Raw genomic sequence first — 17,759 nt, forward strand, 5'->3', positions numbered from 1 at the left:
TTTTTTTGTCTTCAAGATACCTCGGCTTGTTGGCCAGCCGGACACAAGGCCTAACACCCGAGGTGGATGTTTCTCCTTCACATGAACACTCTGCAGTCATTTACACACAAGGCAAAGAGGCGTAACTTCATTCATTATCTAAAACTCAAGTCTGCGTCAGTATCGACAGGCTCTAATTATAACTAACTATGCAATACATTATATTTGGTGGTATGGCTCTGTTCTTAGAGCTCCCTGCCTCAGGCTTTGGCTTTCCACGTAGGAAAGCACATGGTAGGGCACACCTCCCCTCTCTTTCATGTGCATACATGAAAAGTCAGGGCAGGGAGAGCAGCAGCAAAGACCCCCGGAGTACAGAACAGAGCGAGCATCAGTGACAGTGGAGGGTGGTGAGTTGTAAAGAGGTTTGTAGACGAAGTAGCAAGAGGAAGAAGACTGAAGCCGTTTAAACAGAACGCACATTTTACCATCTGCTGATTGGATGTGTAGCTAATAGGGGCTGTTGTTTAGATCAGCTGATGTTCTGTGGGTCGACTTTGTGGCCTGCCTGAACTTCACTCAATGTCTTTATTAATTCCTGTGAGCCTGATGATTGGTGGCACATTAAAAGTGGTTTGAAGCTTGTTTTAAAAAACATTTCTCCTTAATTGTAAAGCGTCTTGAGATACATTTGTTGTGATTTGGGGCTACATTAATAAAGATTGAATGATTAATTGTGTGTTTGTTTTGCCTGTAATAACAGTGACATTGGTGCTTTGCAGTGAGTGTGACAGGGCCCTTTGTCTAGTTATATTAACTGACTGAGTCGTCAGACTGTTAAGTTTAATAATGCTGAGACTCCATGATTTCGGTGTTCAGGCCACTTTCACATTCTTTTAAATAATAGTGAAGCTGATGGTCACAGGTGTGTTATAAAGCCCGGACAGTTACTTTCCTTGGATGCAGGACCTGAAAACAGAAAACAAAAGAGGCACACCCTGAGTCTTGTTTCTAGCTACATTATGGATGATGGCAGGATGGTAACTAAATCTTTCATAAGGGCTCAAGGGGAATACAAAGGTAACAACTTCTGTTTGACTCACTAAAGAAGCAGATTGTGTCACCTTCATAAACAAGAAATCTGTGTTTGCATTTGTTGATGTTGAGCCATACTCCAGTTTCTTAAAGCCACAACCTTGTCACTTACGCCAGTCTAAATCTAACGAAGGAAGGACAATCAGGGTTGTTTTGTGTAAATAGACATTTATGTCAGATTTTGGAAATGGGAATCAAGACTACAGAGAATTCAAACCCAAATGCAGACTTTACAGCTAGAGTTGATGTGTAGGGTTGACTATAAAATAATAAATGCAATAAACAAAAAGGCTTACAGTGTGCTGTTATGATGATTGGCTAAATATGTTCAACTGCTCTGAAGTGTGATTGATATTTGCCTCTCTGAACATCCTGCAGAAAAAATCATCGGTGTCGACCTGCCCCCCATCCAGGACTTGTACCGGTCCCGGGCCAGGAAACGGGCAGGTAGCATCACCGCCGACCCCTCACACCCTGGACACAAATTCTTCAAACTCCTCCCCTCCGGCAGGCGCTACAGATCACTGTGCGCCAAAACAACCTGCCATAAGAACAGTTTCTTCCCTCAGGCTGTCACTCTGATGAACACTAAACCATAACAGTGTCATACCTGTCAGATAAATACTCTCTGTAAATATACATGTAGATACACAATGCAACAATTCTCAAGCAGAATTCCATATTTCTATTTTTTGTATTATTTAACTACTATTTTATCATGTAAAACTACCTCTGCAACTCACCACTGCACTTTATATTATTATTTTAGCCTGTACATATTAGTCAAGCCTATTTGTTGTTTCTTTGTATTTATAGCTAAGGTTATTGTTATTATATTTTTATTTTATTTTTCATTGTAGTTCTTATTCTTATTCCTATTCTTATGCCTTGTACAAAGAGAGCACAGTTTACTAAAGTCAAATTCCTTGTGTGTTCAAGCATACTTGGCGAATAAAGCTGATTCTGATTCTGATTCTGGAGCAGGTCAGAATCAAAAGCAGGCACTCAAATGGTCCAAAATCCAACAAAAATGCAGGATCCAACAGAAGAAAGCAAAGATACAACACGCTTAGAAGAAAAAAAACAACCAGCTGTGACACTCTTATAAACTCATAAGGAGGTGCAGAATGAGTACTTCAGTCAGGGAGGTGTTGGTACATGATATGAGAAACTACAGAGCTGGGGGCACACAATCACATGGGCGCGGCAGACAAGAACACCAAGAAAAAAGCCTCTGAAAGAAAGAAGTTTTGTTGAATATTGGGTGTTGATAACTGATACTGAGATGAATCATAAACATCTCTACATCAATGTCTGCAATGAAATGTAGCAGATATCCAAATATATGATTCACCTGTGTCCCCTCAGGAAAAGAAAGATTCAAGAAGTCCAGACAAGCTGAACAGGAACATGGAGCTGATGGGTTCACAGGTTACTTTTCTGTGAGAAGTCAGCTGTTGTATGAAAAAAAAAAAAACTAAACCTTGGAGGCTACCAGGCTTAGATATAGATTTGAGGCTTTGGAAAGCAGGCTGATTGCTCGAATGCTGGTCTGCAGACTGCAACCTGGGCAGGTTGATGCTAACACGCTAAGATGCAGAGCAGAAGCATGTTTATTTGACGATAGACTGCCAACAGAGAGTGGAAATCTGTGGTGCACAATCCTGACCAGTTACCCAGATAAGGAATCTGCCCTACCAAGCTGCAAGCTCTGATGTTGAAAAATGATGCCAATATTGAAGTGCAAACAACTGCAATACCTCAAGTGTCCACTGGAAGCTGGCTCCAAAAGTCCAGTATAACACCCTTTGGGAACCATATTAAAATTTAACACATTTACAGCCCAACCGTGAGGCAGTTAGCGTGAAGGAGACAGAAGAGGAGTCGTCAGATCTACGACCACTGATTCAGTGTAGGCTGCTGTCCTGGAAATGTTGGAAATGCAGGAAATCACAATGCTAGCCGGGGGATCAATCACAAGGCTTGCAGTCTGCAAGCCTTGTGATTGCATTGTTTCGATGCGTGGTTGCACCTCCGAAGAGGTGCACGTCAAGTCTCTGCGTAGTTACAGAGGGACACAAACCACGTCGAGTCAGCACTTCCAATCTAACGACCACAATTTTAAGGCTTCACCACGCCTCTTCAGACACTAAAGGGTGACGTCACAGAGACTCCATCCAGTCTTTATACGATCCTTTTATGCTTTTGATTGGTTATTTGGAGTTAAAAGAGGGGATGTGATGTCATGATTGACAGCTGCAGGCCCCCGAAACTGAGAGAAGAGGAATAGCGAGAGAAAACGTCACAAACGTTAGCAAATTATGTCGACTCTGCTGAACACAACCCTCTGAGAGACCAAAAACCAACTAGGGTGACTTGTATTCAGGGTTTTACAGTTATACAATAATACATAACATAAATGATATACACAACCAGTAGTTATTTTTGTAAACATAGAAGCCTGTCAATAAAGAAACCTGGAAATATTTTAAATTCCTGAGCATTCGTTCCTGATTTTTTCAATATTTACAAATTAAGAGCTTTCACTTTATCTTGGTTAAACGTCCCTGTAAAAAATAATAACTCACACACGCAAAACCAGGAAATATCTGCATTACTAAGTCCCTCTTGAGGGGACTAAGTAAATATTTTGTTTGTATTTTAAACCAACCTATTTAAGAGAAAACTCCCCTCTTTCCTCTGAATCCCTGGCTCAGATGCTGAAAGTGAAAGAGCAGAACAGCAAAGAAGAATAAGGACAGTGGAGCGTGCCATCACTGCCCCGGGTGATGAGTGAAATCAGGGAGAAAGAGGAGGCACGAGTAGGAAGAGGAGGAAGAGGAGGAGGGGAGAGGATGCTTGGTTCATCAGAGGAAAGGAGGAATCCTCCTCCAAGAGCAGAGAGAGAGAGAGAGAGAGAGAGAGAGAGAGAGAGAGAGAGAGAGAGAGAGAGAGAGAGAGAGAGAGAGAGAGAGAGAGAGAGAGAGAGAGGTCCATTACGGTACTTAGTGGTTACATATAATCCCACTATGTACAATTGAATCTGATGCATTTGCCTTGACTATTAGTTACAACTGAGGTAAAGGTGGAGTGTGTGGCTTAAGCACATCTGGGCACCACACTCCTTTATTAACAGCAGAAGAAGAAAGAGAAGTCTGCATGTACATCATCGATAGAACGAGTATGAACGCAAGATTTGCAATGATCTCATTCTATTGCTTTGATTACATTCCATTGCTTTGATCTCATTCTACTGCTTTTAGCTCATTCAATTGCTTTGATGACATTCTATTGCTTTGATCTCATTGTATTGCTTTGAACTCAATCTACTGCTTTGATCTCATTCTACTGATTTAGTCTCCTTTTATTTATTGTTCTGATGACAATCTATAGTCTAATCTAATCTAATCTAAATAAAAACAAAGTTTAAAGTTAACACAGGTGGCAGTATGTGATCCGCTTTTGCAAACAGAGAAGAGCAAGCGCAGCCACACCAAGCTGACAGGAGTAAAAATGGCGTCCCCGGTGTGGATGTTTTTCCCTGTTTCAGTGGATAACATGATTGCAAGGTGCAAAACATGAGCAGCAAGTATTCAGAGAGAAGGGAAAGAGTCCTCAGGGTTTAAGACAATGATTCTGTCAACTTAAGAGTTGACATCGCAACAGAGATGCGTTGATGGAATATGAAGCAGCAGTAGCCCCAGCTTGCCAGCACTAAACAGGCAGGCAGTGTTAACCAGACAGGTAGAGCTGCAAGACCTCTACAGCCACATGTCTGCTCCCGATGATAGAATCAGTAAGTGTAAATGTAGAAGTTGCAGCACTTATCCTGAGCTGTTGTTGAAATCAAAAGCATGCATGTGGCAGGGTAATCAGGTGTGTGCAGGTGTGTCCACTGATTTGCCTGTTTGTAGCAAATGCAACATCGATTACCTCCTATACCCAAATGTGGCAATGTGCTAAAACACTAAGCCCTCTCCATGAGGCAGAACAAACACAAACACACAGATTCAGTGTGGCGTTCACTTTCTGTGGACATCATTATTATGTTTAGTGAGATATCTTACATGATCAAAAGTTAGCACAGATGAAACAAAGCACTTCTTATATGTAAAAACTAGGGGCTCTGTACGTTTTCTGTACAGTAAGGGAAAAAAAAGCAACAAATAAATTTGTTTTCCTTTATTTGGAACTTAAAGAACTTTTACACATGGTCTAAAGTGGAGCACTGTAAGGTCCTGCTTGTAGGCTGGCTCAGATTTTCCTTTCCTTTTTTACATTTCGAATGAAATATAATTTCAGAAACATTCCGACACTCCAATCTATATTAAAAAAATATAGATTACAGCAAAGATCCCCTAAATTTAACCTGTTCAAACAAACTTTGAATGAAACCTTACGTCTGGAACAACGCACATACACTCTGAAAAACAAGGGGGATGTTTTCCTTAAAGTTTGGCAACCGCTTATGGACCTCTGACATCCACCCAACATGGCTGGCCGTGCTTGGACTCAGAGTACAATGTAATGTGACCATGGTTTATGTATTTTTACTTATCATTTGTACTTTTTATAATGTACGTATTTTTGTTTTACAAGCTGTTTTTTTTTCTTTTTCTCCTCTTCTTTTGACTTTGCTCCAATGTTTGTTTTTCGTTTTATGTTTATAAAATGTTTAAAATAAATAAAAAGATAATAATAAAAAAATAAATATATATATATATATGTATATATATACAGAGAGAGAGAGAGAGAGAGAGATTAAAGCAGAATCATGCAGAACCCCCTCCAATCATCAAATGGGAGCAGATTTTCAGTTTGGCGAGTACATTTCACAGGTCCATTCTCCACTTAACAGTTAAATATCTGTACCAGAATAACTCACCTCATTAATAAAAACAATGCTTCATTTTACAACATGTTTGGTGTACATGCAGCCTGTCTAACCTGCTACTTCGCTGTGTGTTGTTGTTCTGTGAGATCCAGAACGCCCACTACTAGTACTTTGAACCACAAAACTACTCAGATGAAACCGGGTTTTTGGGATTCAGACTTTATGACAGACCTTGTACCAGGAAGCTCATTTTATTTTTGTTTCCCACTAACCCGCAAGAGGCTTGATATAAATTTTTTTCCGCAAGAAGACGCAAACTTATCTGCACTCAGTTCAATCTCTGCTCCATACATCCGACACACACACATGTACACACCGCTCCTCACTAACAAACACACACCGATCCACTGTTTGAGTTCACTGGATAAAACTGACCACAGTTAACACAAACTCAGTGTGTTTATTGTATTGTATTCTCGTCAAGCGGCAAACTCCGGTCTCAAACGATGAAGCCAATGCGGAAGTGATATAAACTGCAATACATCGAAAATCCGCTTGAGGCTGGCTGCAGAAACACCGGAAACCACATAGATATGAATGGGAAAAAGACGATCTTTGCAGCATTAATAAACATGTTTACAGCCTGGTTCAAAAAACGGCTTGGCCCTACAACGCTAATCTCTCTAATGGCACACACTGTACGGGGGGTGAATTTTTTTCTAACGTGACGGTTAAGAAGATATTAAGATTATGAGTTTTGCCCAAATAAGGACATGACTGACGTGACTCCCGGTCGGGAACACACAGCCATTGGCTAAGAGACTCACACTACGTCACACTCTGCCTAGTTGAGTTCCGCATTTCCAATATGGCTGCTGCCGTCGATTTGCTTCAAAACAGCTCTCAGGAAAAGATGGGTGACGTCACGGATACTACGTCCATATTTTTTACAGTCTATGATTCTTGTACTATTCTATTGCTTTGATCTCATTCTAAGTGTAATGTCCAGCAAAGAGCAACTAGTGTATGCGAGTAGGAACGGTAGGATTGAATAGAAGCTGTTATTAAAAATTAAAATAGCCCATTTACGACCCATTTATGCTTAAGTCTGATTGCATACGTACACAAACGGATACTTCTTCCCATGTTCAGCGTTCATTAAGACCGAATTTCTGCAGTACCTCCATTAGTGGTGGAGGCAGTATTGAGCAGTGTAGCCAAGAGCTCAAACCAAACAAGCAAAACAACTCAACCTGGGGCAATTTTGTCTGTGCAGTAACTCATCTTTGCATAGGTGACATAGAATTCAATGTATTGAGGACTTAAGGAGCCGAAAAAGTGCTCAAAGCTGAATAAAGATCAGGATACAGGATTCAAATAAAACCAGTGACTAGAGACATGAGGGAAGGAGTTGTGATAAAGGTTTGCTCTAAGAAGAGAAACAGATGAGACACTGGCTCAGGAAGTCTGACGTCTTTGGGATTTTTTATCCTCTGGGCAAAGAAATCTGTCCCTGTTTAGTTCTTAGCCTGGACTCTGTGAGAGACAGAGGACCTCTGCCCCGGAGCTCAGACTTAATTTGTTTGACGTAATCGACTGGGGCTTTTATCCCTGTGGCGTGGATCACTGATGTCAAGAGGCATTGCTGTTTTTAGGCTTGACTGGACCCCACAGGGAGAGGTCTCCAAACCAGCTGCCTTTAGCGGGGTTAAGGGTCCTTCAATCCCTCTTGGACGACTCCACAACAAGCTACTGCCAAAGACGTGATGGTAAAAATGATAACACAGCAGAAAACCCTCTCAAACATTATAATAACAATTCCTCACATAGATGCATCCCACTCAGCTGGAGGGATTAGACTCCTGATGATGGAGCCTGAATTTGTGAATTTGGATGGCGATACTGGACTCATGACAGAGGCAAAGGTATGAAATCTATAATATAATAGGATGCATTTTGCTTTTCCATGAATGAACAGAATTTTATTTGGAAATGCTGAATTTTAAATGCAGAAAAACCTGATTCCAACGTCATATATCATATCGCCATGGGCTGACCCACTCTTTAATTATCAGCATCAGCCATTGAAAAACAGATATCGGTCGACCCCTGGTATAGCATGCTGACTGAAGTGTGCGTCAGTTTTAAAGACTATCCTTTTTTGTTTTGTTTGAAAATGTTAAAAAAAAGAATCACAGGTTGCTAACTGACCCTGGAAGAGTGTTAATTTTGTTAACGAAAATTATGACGGTAAGTGTTCGTCAAGACCCATTTTTTCATGACGAAACAAAACTATGACGAGCTAGAGTGCATCACTGACAATAAAAACTCTGGAACGTGTGTTTTGTTTTTGTTTACGAGATGATGACGAGACGAAAACGTTAGTGGCGGACCATTTAAAATTCATATTTCCCCCTCGCTGTGCATCTAAACTTTCAAAATATTAGCGATGCATTCCTGTGACAGGCTGAGTTATTATCTGAGGGGCACAGTGCTAGCTTGGTCACTACATGCAGCAGGTCTGCTGTGTGAACCAGCTTTCCCCGCCCCCATACATCTGTCTCAGCTTCATGGATGATTTTTACCCCCCGATGTGCGTTACAGACAAAGACCCACCCTGCGGACATTTGTTTACTATTTCACGTTTGACGATTTTGCCGCTATTACCGTAAAAAGCTCAGTTTGGTGATACATCAGACACATTCAGTTAGCTTGTCAAGTCAAGTCAAATATGTAGATGCAATTAAGAGTGCTGTGAACCGACTGTCTGCCAGTGCGCCCGTCACTGAAGATACATTCAGAGGCCTTCGTAAAAGTGCAATACAGCCCTTTCATGGCATTTTTATGTGAATCAAGAAAATCAAAATATAGGCACAGTGGTCACATCAAGAGTGTTTTCTTTTGACTTTTAAGCAGGGGCAGGCTGAAACTAAAAAAACCACTTTGAAATCAGATTTTGGCATGCCTGTAAACCCCTCTTTTTCAGCCCTGCTCAGAACAGGTTGTTTTCTGTGTCTGTGCCTTTAAATGAGAAGGAGCTCTCTGACCACACCCCCTCAGGAAGTGGACGTGGCCTCGGCTCTCCAGCACATTGATCTAATGTTTACATGTTTGCTGAATATACACGGCTGCTCACAGACCCGCGTTACTTCTGATCTGTTACTTCTGATTCTGAATCTGATCCAGAATCTGATCCTGATGGAGAGACACCTGCAGCAGGACCTTTCTGAACGATTGGTCACAGATTTAGTGTTTCTTGTTGTTTTACTTGTCAGTATGTCGACGTGTGTCTTGGTACACAGCTACGAACATGTAGCTATGTGGCTATGCCAACTAGCGCTAGCACTTTTCCATGTAAAATGAAAATCATCCACTAGATCTTCAAATCTGCATACGTGGGGAGTAAAACGGACCTTTGTGTTTATTAAGACAGCATACAACTAGGCTGAACAAGCTCCGAGCTCTGACTTCCATTACAGACCGAGTGGGGTTATGACGTATGAAAAACACTGAAAACTGAAACGGCTCATTTCAGCACACATTTAAAGAAAGGTGGAGAACTCAAAACAGGGGCAGAATGGATTTTTTTCATTTTCGGGGGGTTTGTAGACATGCCAGGGACACATATTTCAGGTAGAGAACCATTAAAAAGTCGATTTTGCATGATATGTCACCTTTAAGATATTACACAACCAAAGGGAAATTTTGAAGATTTTAACACTTGGTACAAATCTGATACCAATATCTGATCGACTACATGAATTATTTTAAAGAGAGAAAAAGGTTAAAACTATAAAGGGCTAAAAAGACTAAAATGTGACTGAACTAACAGGCATTTTTGTCTAAAGACGAAGACTAAATCTAAAATGGCTGCCAAAATTAACACTGCCCTGGAATCAGATTGATACTGGGGATTGGTGATGCAGTTCAACAAGGCAAAATGCACGAGCAAGCCAATAAATGACTATTACATGAACAGAGAACTGAAACAATCAATGGCATCAGTCACATAGCCTATGGAACACAAAGCGCACACATGACCGCACACTGCACACACACTGTTCTGCATACGAGTGCAGACGACTTATGAAATCAATGCGTAGCTGCTGTGTTATTTCTATACTTAGAGCAGATGGTTTGCACTCAGCCAGAGGCAGAACAGGCAGCAGCTCCACACTGTGCTGTCTGACACTTGATGCTACAAAACAGACACAAAAAACACTGCAATCTCTTTTACAACTTGGACATGCTTTTGATCGTTTCAGGATTTTGGGAGTTAAAAATCGTTTAAACACATCTGCTGACTTCCTTTCTATCAGCTGATATCTGCTTTCTGAAGGAAAACAATGTTATTGTGGTATCTTTATTGAGCTTCTCTAAAGCATCTATCAATAAGGACAGGAGGTAAAAAGGATTTGGATCCAGGGAAAAGTTTCATATTCAAAGAGCTGAAGCCAATAAATGCTGAACTTTTCAGAGATTTTCCAGAGGGAAACATTTCTGCAATTCTAACAGTGTGAAATGAATTCTGACAGGACACAGAGTCTCTTTCTTTTCAGATCATTGAATGAAGCCCCTTGAGTCCGGCTTTATATGAATGAACCATCTGCACTCCCAGCTGAACCAAAGTGACTGAAAAGACAGAGAGGATCTCAATGACTGACCTCTGGGGAGAAAATAAAAAGCTTGTTGGGGGAAGCAGCTGCTTCCACTTGGCTTCAATCGAAGAGAGGTGCCGACTGCATCCTCTGTCTATCTGAAATTAGCACTTATTTTTATCATATCTGACCATCGAGACTTTAATCCAGCTTTGTTCTTCTGGACTCAAAATTAGAACGAAAACTAAATATTTTCTTGCTCTGTTTTTGGTCTCCACCTACTCCTGAAAATATTTCACAGTCTCTTAACTGTGTCTGTCTTCTTTTTGCTGCTGGGAAGGTAGTCGACACAATTAAACATCATCATCATCATCAAATGTTAACCAAGGAAATAAATCAGCTGAGAAAGAGGACCATTTTCTCACAGGCTTAGGATATGATATATACACAATCTTATGATCTTTCCCACTACCTGCTGGACAATAAACATAGAATGAGATCACAGCAATAGAATGAGATAAAAAAACAGAATGATATCACAGCAATAGAATGAGATTAAAATAGTAGAATGAGATCAAAGGGATAGAATGAGATCAAAGCAATGCAATAGAATGAGATCAAAGCAATACAATGAGATTAAAACAATATAATGTGATCAAAGCCATGCGTAATGCAAAACAAACACAGGCATGTGGATGTTAACCTGCTGGAGGTGCTAGCTCTGCTAACCTTAGCCACACTCTGTAAACCTGTTGACATCGTTCACCAGCAGACAGTGAACCCATATACAGTCGTGTTACATTAATTGTTCTCACTTTTAAATGTTTTTTCAGAGTTTTTCTTTTTTTACCTTTTAGACTAGTCAGTTAGTCGGAATTTAAATATCCGTTCAAACGACTAGCTAGTTAGTTGCTTTGAACATCCTTAACTACTGCAGATTTATAAATATGAATGACTAAGAGCACTGACTGTCTGACATGCCTTCCTCGATGATACTGCCGCCATGTAGAGATGCAGGTGATAATATTTCATCCTCTCAATCCAGCATTGTGGGAAGGCTGGACTACCTTTCAAAGGTACACTTAGGGCCTGATCTACTAAGATCCAAAATAACAAGCGCTAATTTGCGTGTGCAAATAATAATTTTGCACGTGCTATTTCTTGGCGTGTTGCGGGTGATCTACTAAGACTGCGTGCGCAAATGATAACGAGTGCAAAAGTGGTGCGGACCGCCCTATTTTAGGAGGATTTTGCGTGTGCTATCGGCTGTCACCATGGAGAGTTAGAGAGAGCAGAGTGGCCTTAAGTGATAAATGAAGTTTGAAGCCATGGAGTGGGAGATCTTTGTGGAGGAGGGAAATAAACACATCGGTGAACTCCAGCAGAGACATCTCAGCGTTAGAAACGCGATTTTGGAGGCCATCTGTGAAAAGGTGAATGCTGTGAGAAAAAACAGAAGATCTGCCAATGAAATAAACGCATCTACTCTACTCCAAAACACAATCAGTGTTTTGATGGAGTTTAGAGAGCGATTTGATGAGGCTTAGTCTGCCACTCTTGCTCTGGAAAAGTTAGGCGTCACTTAGATGAAGACAGTCGCCTCACTGATGCAGAGAGCAACTTTCGGGTGAACGTTTTCAATGCCTGATATCATCATCCAGCAACTGTCCAAAGATTCACCAGCTTAAATGGAACTGGGAACATGTTTGAGTCAATTCACCCCAACACACTGCTGCAAGCACGAGATGAGGAGTTACGCAGAGCTGCCTGGCGCAGCTCAGTGAGCGCTCATTCTCCAAGTTAAAACTAACTAAAAACCCCTTGATGAGCACGATGGGACAGAATAGACTGAGTGGACATGTCATGTTGTACATTGAGAATGACAGATCAAAGAAAATGGACATACAGCGCATCGTGGACAAGACCGCGGAGCTTAAGGCTCGTCCAAACAGTGGTGAGTAGGCCGAGTACTTCATATTGATTTTGTGTTTGCATGTGAACATGTGGGCCGCTGTGCCAATTTGACTAAACTTTATATCTGTTGATACAGTGACCTACTGTGCTCTCATTATATGAAAAAGTTAAAGTGGGTGTCAGAATGATGCGGTCGCTATCCGTGGTGCTGAACTGCTTTGAATTTGTGTTGTTTTATTATTATTATTATTATTATTATTATTATTTTGTTCTCTTGGTTTGATTGACTAAAGACTGTAATAATGCTTGTAAGCCCCGCTGTTGTGGGCATGTTGTAAAGCGATGTTATGATGGGCTTTACAGTGACCTCAGCCATGTGTGCGTAATGCTGTGCCAGTTTGCACCTGCCTTTCAAACGTGCTAAATATAGACGCAAAAACAGCGCTCTCTATGTGCTTCAGGGTTTGATAAATCACATTGCGTGTGCTAAATGATTACATTTGCATCTCCTCCTCCCAGTATTTTGCGCGTTCTGATGATCTACATGTATTCTGCATATTCATGAAGGCAAACACGCTAAATGATTTGCGAGTGCTATTTTGCTCATTTGACAGACGCAATCCTCGGTGCTCCCGGTTAGTACGTCAGCTTTGCGCACGCTATCAAGTTTGCACGTGTTTTCATACACGCAAACCTTTAGTAGATCGGGCCCTTAATGTCTAAGTAACACACCACACGTTGGAAGATTGGAATACCATATCCTTTAGAATAAAAAGTATCAAACAACAACTTTGGTATAATGTGCAACAATAATCTTTGCGCTAGTTACACTTGGTCACTATTCCTGAAAGCAAACATATTAAATGCATGCAGGGTTAGTTGTAAAGCCTGTGGCTGCTCAATAATCTTTTGTAAAATGTCAGTGCTCTGGTATAAGAGAGATACTTTGTATTGGTCAATTATCAAGGCAATATGTTGGAAAATGCATCAGGAAGCAAGAAAACGGTCTCAGAAAAACCTCTATTAGTTTTTTAGATGTATTTGTGAAGCTGTTTGAGGCTGTGCAGCTCTAAACAAAGTTCAGCAGTTGTGTTAAATATCCTGAGAAATGTGGCTGCAGGCCTCGGAGATGGCCACCAGGATAGACAGGACGAGACACCTCGGAGTGAATGAATGAGAGAAATGAAAGTATTAATATAATGGCTGCAGCGCTGCAGGCTTTAGAGCTTCAGACAGATGGTGGTGTCACCCGATATCTGCTTAAAGATGTCGCCCTAAATCCCCTGCTTTAACACATTCACACACACACACATACACACACATACACACACACACAAAGACACACACACACACACACACACTGCAGACGCACACAGGCAGCTAGAAGTGTGGTGTATTATGCATGGGCTTGTGGAGCCATAAACTACTCAAGATTAAAAGGTAGGAGTGTGTGTGTTGCTGCAGTGTGTGTGTGTTTTAATCTGGTGGGGCACGGTGAGAGCGAGTGAGGTGGTTATGTACGTGTCAGCAGCAGCAGAGCTCTGAATCAAACAGCGGGGAGGTTGATGGGTTGCTCTCTGTCTGCTATAGCACGACACGTATGCCTCTGCTCTTCAAACAACTAAACCCCAACGCACGACTGAATATCTCACCCTCCTTCAAATCATGAACAAGCCAAAGAAACTATGAATCAGCTCTGACTGGTCAGATATGAACCGATCAATCAGCAAACATTCACACGATGGGTTTTTTACTCTCTGCCATGCATTTCTCAGGTAACCGATAATCGCCTCCTTGAGGTGGTACCTCAAACTCAAAGCACTCTGGTGATATTTTAATTCTGTTGGACACAAAGTGCAGATTACTTCCGACCAGTCAGCTGAGCCGTCTGAGAGCTTTTTTAAAGTGAAGTGATGTCCTTATTTTGCATCCACTGCGGTGGATTCCTTGGTTTTGGACCCTAATACACTAAGTTTGTGTTTGTAAACAGCGATGGTGTGTTTGGTGGGCGGAGGCAAAATTGTGGCAGATGGTTAGCTGGTGCTCAATGCTAATCGGAGATGACAACCCAACTGGATGCCTTCTTGGACGACAAGGTGTCTTATAAGGAGAAGCTCCTAAAAAGCAAAAAGGTGAGGTTTCCTAAACCATACTCTTTGTCCAGTCCGTGGTTCGAGGATCGGACTATATTCTTGGACCTCTAGGTACACCTTGTGAAGAAACCAAGCGTCAATATTAAGCACAAACTCGAGGCTAGGGCTGGGCGATATTTCAATAATCATAATTATCGTGATATAATTTTTCTCAATATAAATATAACAAATGTTCGATAAAAAATCTATATAAATAAACCTGTATTACACCTCCAACCACTGAAAAGGGTGGGGGCGCTAATGAGCTTTAAACACTAGTTGCCACCCAACATTAGACAGGAGAAGAAGAAGGCAATGAACAGCCAATCATATCGCAGTGTAAGAGCTAGGCTGGGCTTAAAGACGTTTGGAGCGGATTGTGAACACAGCTGAAACGAGCGACACTGAAGGAAACTCAAAACCTACCAGCTCAAAGCAGAGTCGTTAGTCTAACACTAACTATTAACTGAATACACCAAGTTGAATCTACTTTCAGGATGTGAGTAAAGGAAGAGCACTGAGACAACTTCTGAATAACACTGAATAACTGTGATGCATTTACTGCACTGTGGGAAATAACATCACTCTGCCCACTACTCAAAACAAACTCTAATAAACTGATACACAGTACACAATTTCATATTTCTTTGTTTTAAATGTATATCAAATTATGCAAATTATCTCAACCTAAGGAAAAAAAGAAACTATAAACTAAAACTTCACAAAAATCTCATTTTACACAAAAGACCTGCTTCCTGTTAGCACTGTCAGAAATGATGGATTTAAGAAGCTTATCAGAAAACTAAATCCAGACACAAGCTAACAAACTGTCTTCAACATTCACTCAGGAGCTAAAATCTGCCTTTAAATTAAAATTAAATAATGATTTAATATTTATAGTGATAATTATTGATATCGTCTGATATTAAATATTTTATTGTGATAACATTATTTTCAATATCGCCCAGCTCTACTCGAGGCATACAAATCTCTGGATGCTGATTTTATACTCTGTGATCATGTCCAAGACTTTGAATGTCTGATTCTGATCACAAATTTTTATGTCCGTTTTCAAATGAGCCCTGAGACTTGATGTTTCTAGGTTGCTGATAGCAGCCCCTCCTCTCCAAATGTCCCTGTCACACGTCAAACTATGAGACAATGCCAGAAGAGTCTTACCTGGACTAAAAAAAACTGGACTATTGCTCACTGTTCAAAGTCCTCTTTAAGGTGAAAGTTAGAATCTAATTTATAAATCAAGCGCCTAGAGTCTGGAGGAAGAGTCAAGAGGCACAGAGTCCAAGGTACCTGAAGTCAAGAGTGAAGTTTCTGCAGACTGTGATGGTTTGGGGTGCTATGTCATCTGCTGGTCTTGGTCCTCTGTGTTCACACATCCTCTGCTTTATGGAGAAGCTGATTTCCTTTACCAGCAGGCCTTTGCACCTGCCCACAGCGCCAAAACTACCACTGCATGGTTTGATGTCCATGTGACTCTGCTTGATTGACCAGCCAACTTGCCTGACTCAAGAAGACCGCTATCAAAGCAACCTGGGCATCAACAACACCTCAGGAGTGCCCCGTCCCCACATCACTGCAGTTGAATAATGTGTTTGAGATGCACCTGCAAATCAGGGGAGATGCTAGCATCCTGCCACACTCATACAATCACACAGTCCTCCTGGTTCTTTCCAAATCATCAGCTAACTCAGTTTAAAGCCGAGCAGTATTGGATTGCACACAGCAGACGTGAATCAGAGACAGAGGGAGCAGAGTGAATCTGACTCCAGCCTCTAATGTGATAAATCTGCTGCTTCTCCACGAGGCTGCCGGGCTCTGACACCGGGAAACAGGACTGTTATGTAAGCTGATAACCTGAGAGCATTTCTGCTAAAACAGAGCTGTGTGTGAGCAGTGACCTTGACCAACCAATGAACTCTGAGTGGCACACAAAGAAAGGCGGTGAATCCTTCCTACTTTTGCCAAAGTCAAACCAGTTCTTCTCCTGCAAGAGGCAGAGGAAATCATTGATGCGTTTTGTATCTTGACATCTTTGTTGTTGTAAATCACCTTTAACCTCCCTGAGCTGCTTGATTCGGTGTAAAAATTTGGCTGAATAAATCAGGGAGGTCAAACTTTACTCTGCTAAAGAATAGACATTTTAAATTTATTCTAACATCCTGAGAATCACTCTGCAGGCCTTATCACACTTTGTATTTCTGAACCATCTGTCAGATCACTGATGTGTGAGGTGACAAAAGTATCCCTGTCCTCAAACCCAGGACAGAAACCAGAGGTGAAAAACATTTGCCACATTAGAAGAAGAAGGTTGACTCACATTTAAACATATTTCGTAACTTTAGTTCTTCAGTAGCGATGCACTGATTGTAAAAATCAAGCCTGATTATGATCACAACTTTTTATGTCTGTTTTCAAATGAGCCCTGAGACTTGATGTTTCGAGGTTGTTGATAGCAGTCCATCCTCTCCAAATGTCCCTGGAACATGTCTTAAAAACTACGGCAGTCCAAATTTTCAATACTTACATGCCTTTCAATACCACGTGTTTTTACAAAGCTGTTATTTTTACCTTCAATAGTTTCAAATAGTACCTAAGACCGTAATAACAACACTTCTCTGGTTATATTTACACCCTGAAGCTGCCACAAGCGATTGAAAGATAGAGAGAAAGAGTTAGTAGCAGATCTTGTACACATCGATTTGGTTAATCTGCAGATGAAGTCGCACTTCTTCCTGCCTGCTTGCTGTGCTCCTCCCTCAAACACACCACTCTCCTAACCCCCCTCATTTGCAGGAGGTTTGTACTGATATTGTAGTATCTCGTACAGACACCCACATTACGCTTATGTTTTCTATCAGTACCAGCATGCAGACTCTCGATAGGGAGCTTCACACCAATGCACGTTGATTGACGCCCATAAAATCACCCGTTTTTTTGGTAGTATCGTATCAAAGTTCAAATGAAAATTCAGTACACATTATGAGTCACAAAGGATTAGATGCACCCAAACTGCACTGCAGGGCAAAACGTAAATAATATGTTTGCATGTATTCAAATGGGTTATTTTGCAATCAACTAAGGCAACATCAGCTGCTTTCTTTTTTTTTTTTTTTAAAGTGAAAGTCTTCTGAACGTTGATGATACCTGCCCTCAAGTTTGTATAAAGAGTTTAATGACCTAAAAATAACC

At 41.1% G+C, this 17,759-nt stretch overlaps 1 protein-coding gene and 1 non-coding gene across 3 annotated transcripts in view; one reads left to right on the forward strand and one right to left on the reverse strand.

The window, feature by feature from the left end:
- The window catches only part of LOC117813057 (beta-galactoside alpha-2,6-sialyltransferase 1-like), a 37,374-nt gene that overhangs the window by 12,311 nt on the left and 7,304 nt on the right, over positions 1 to 17,759 (reverse strand). The gene's annotated exons all lie outside the window — the stretch shown is intronic.
- On the forward strand, positions 1,375 to 1,447 carry LOC117813441. Its single transcript, XR_004631414.1, has one exon. It is a non-coding gene; the product is annotated as a small nucleolar RNA Z40 (small nucleolar RNA).

The sequence above is a fragment of the Notolabrus celidotus genome, chromosome 5 (assembly GCF_009762535.1).
Source record: "Notolabrus celidotus isolate fNotCel1 chromosome 5, fNotCel1.pri, whole genome shotgun sequence".
NCBI lineage: Eukaryota > Metazoa > Chordata > Actinopteri > Labriformes > Labridae > Notolabrus > Notolabrus celidotus.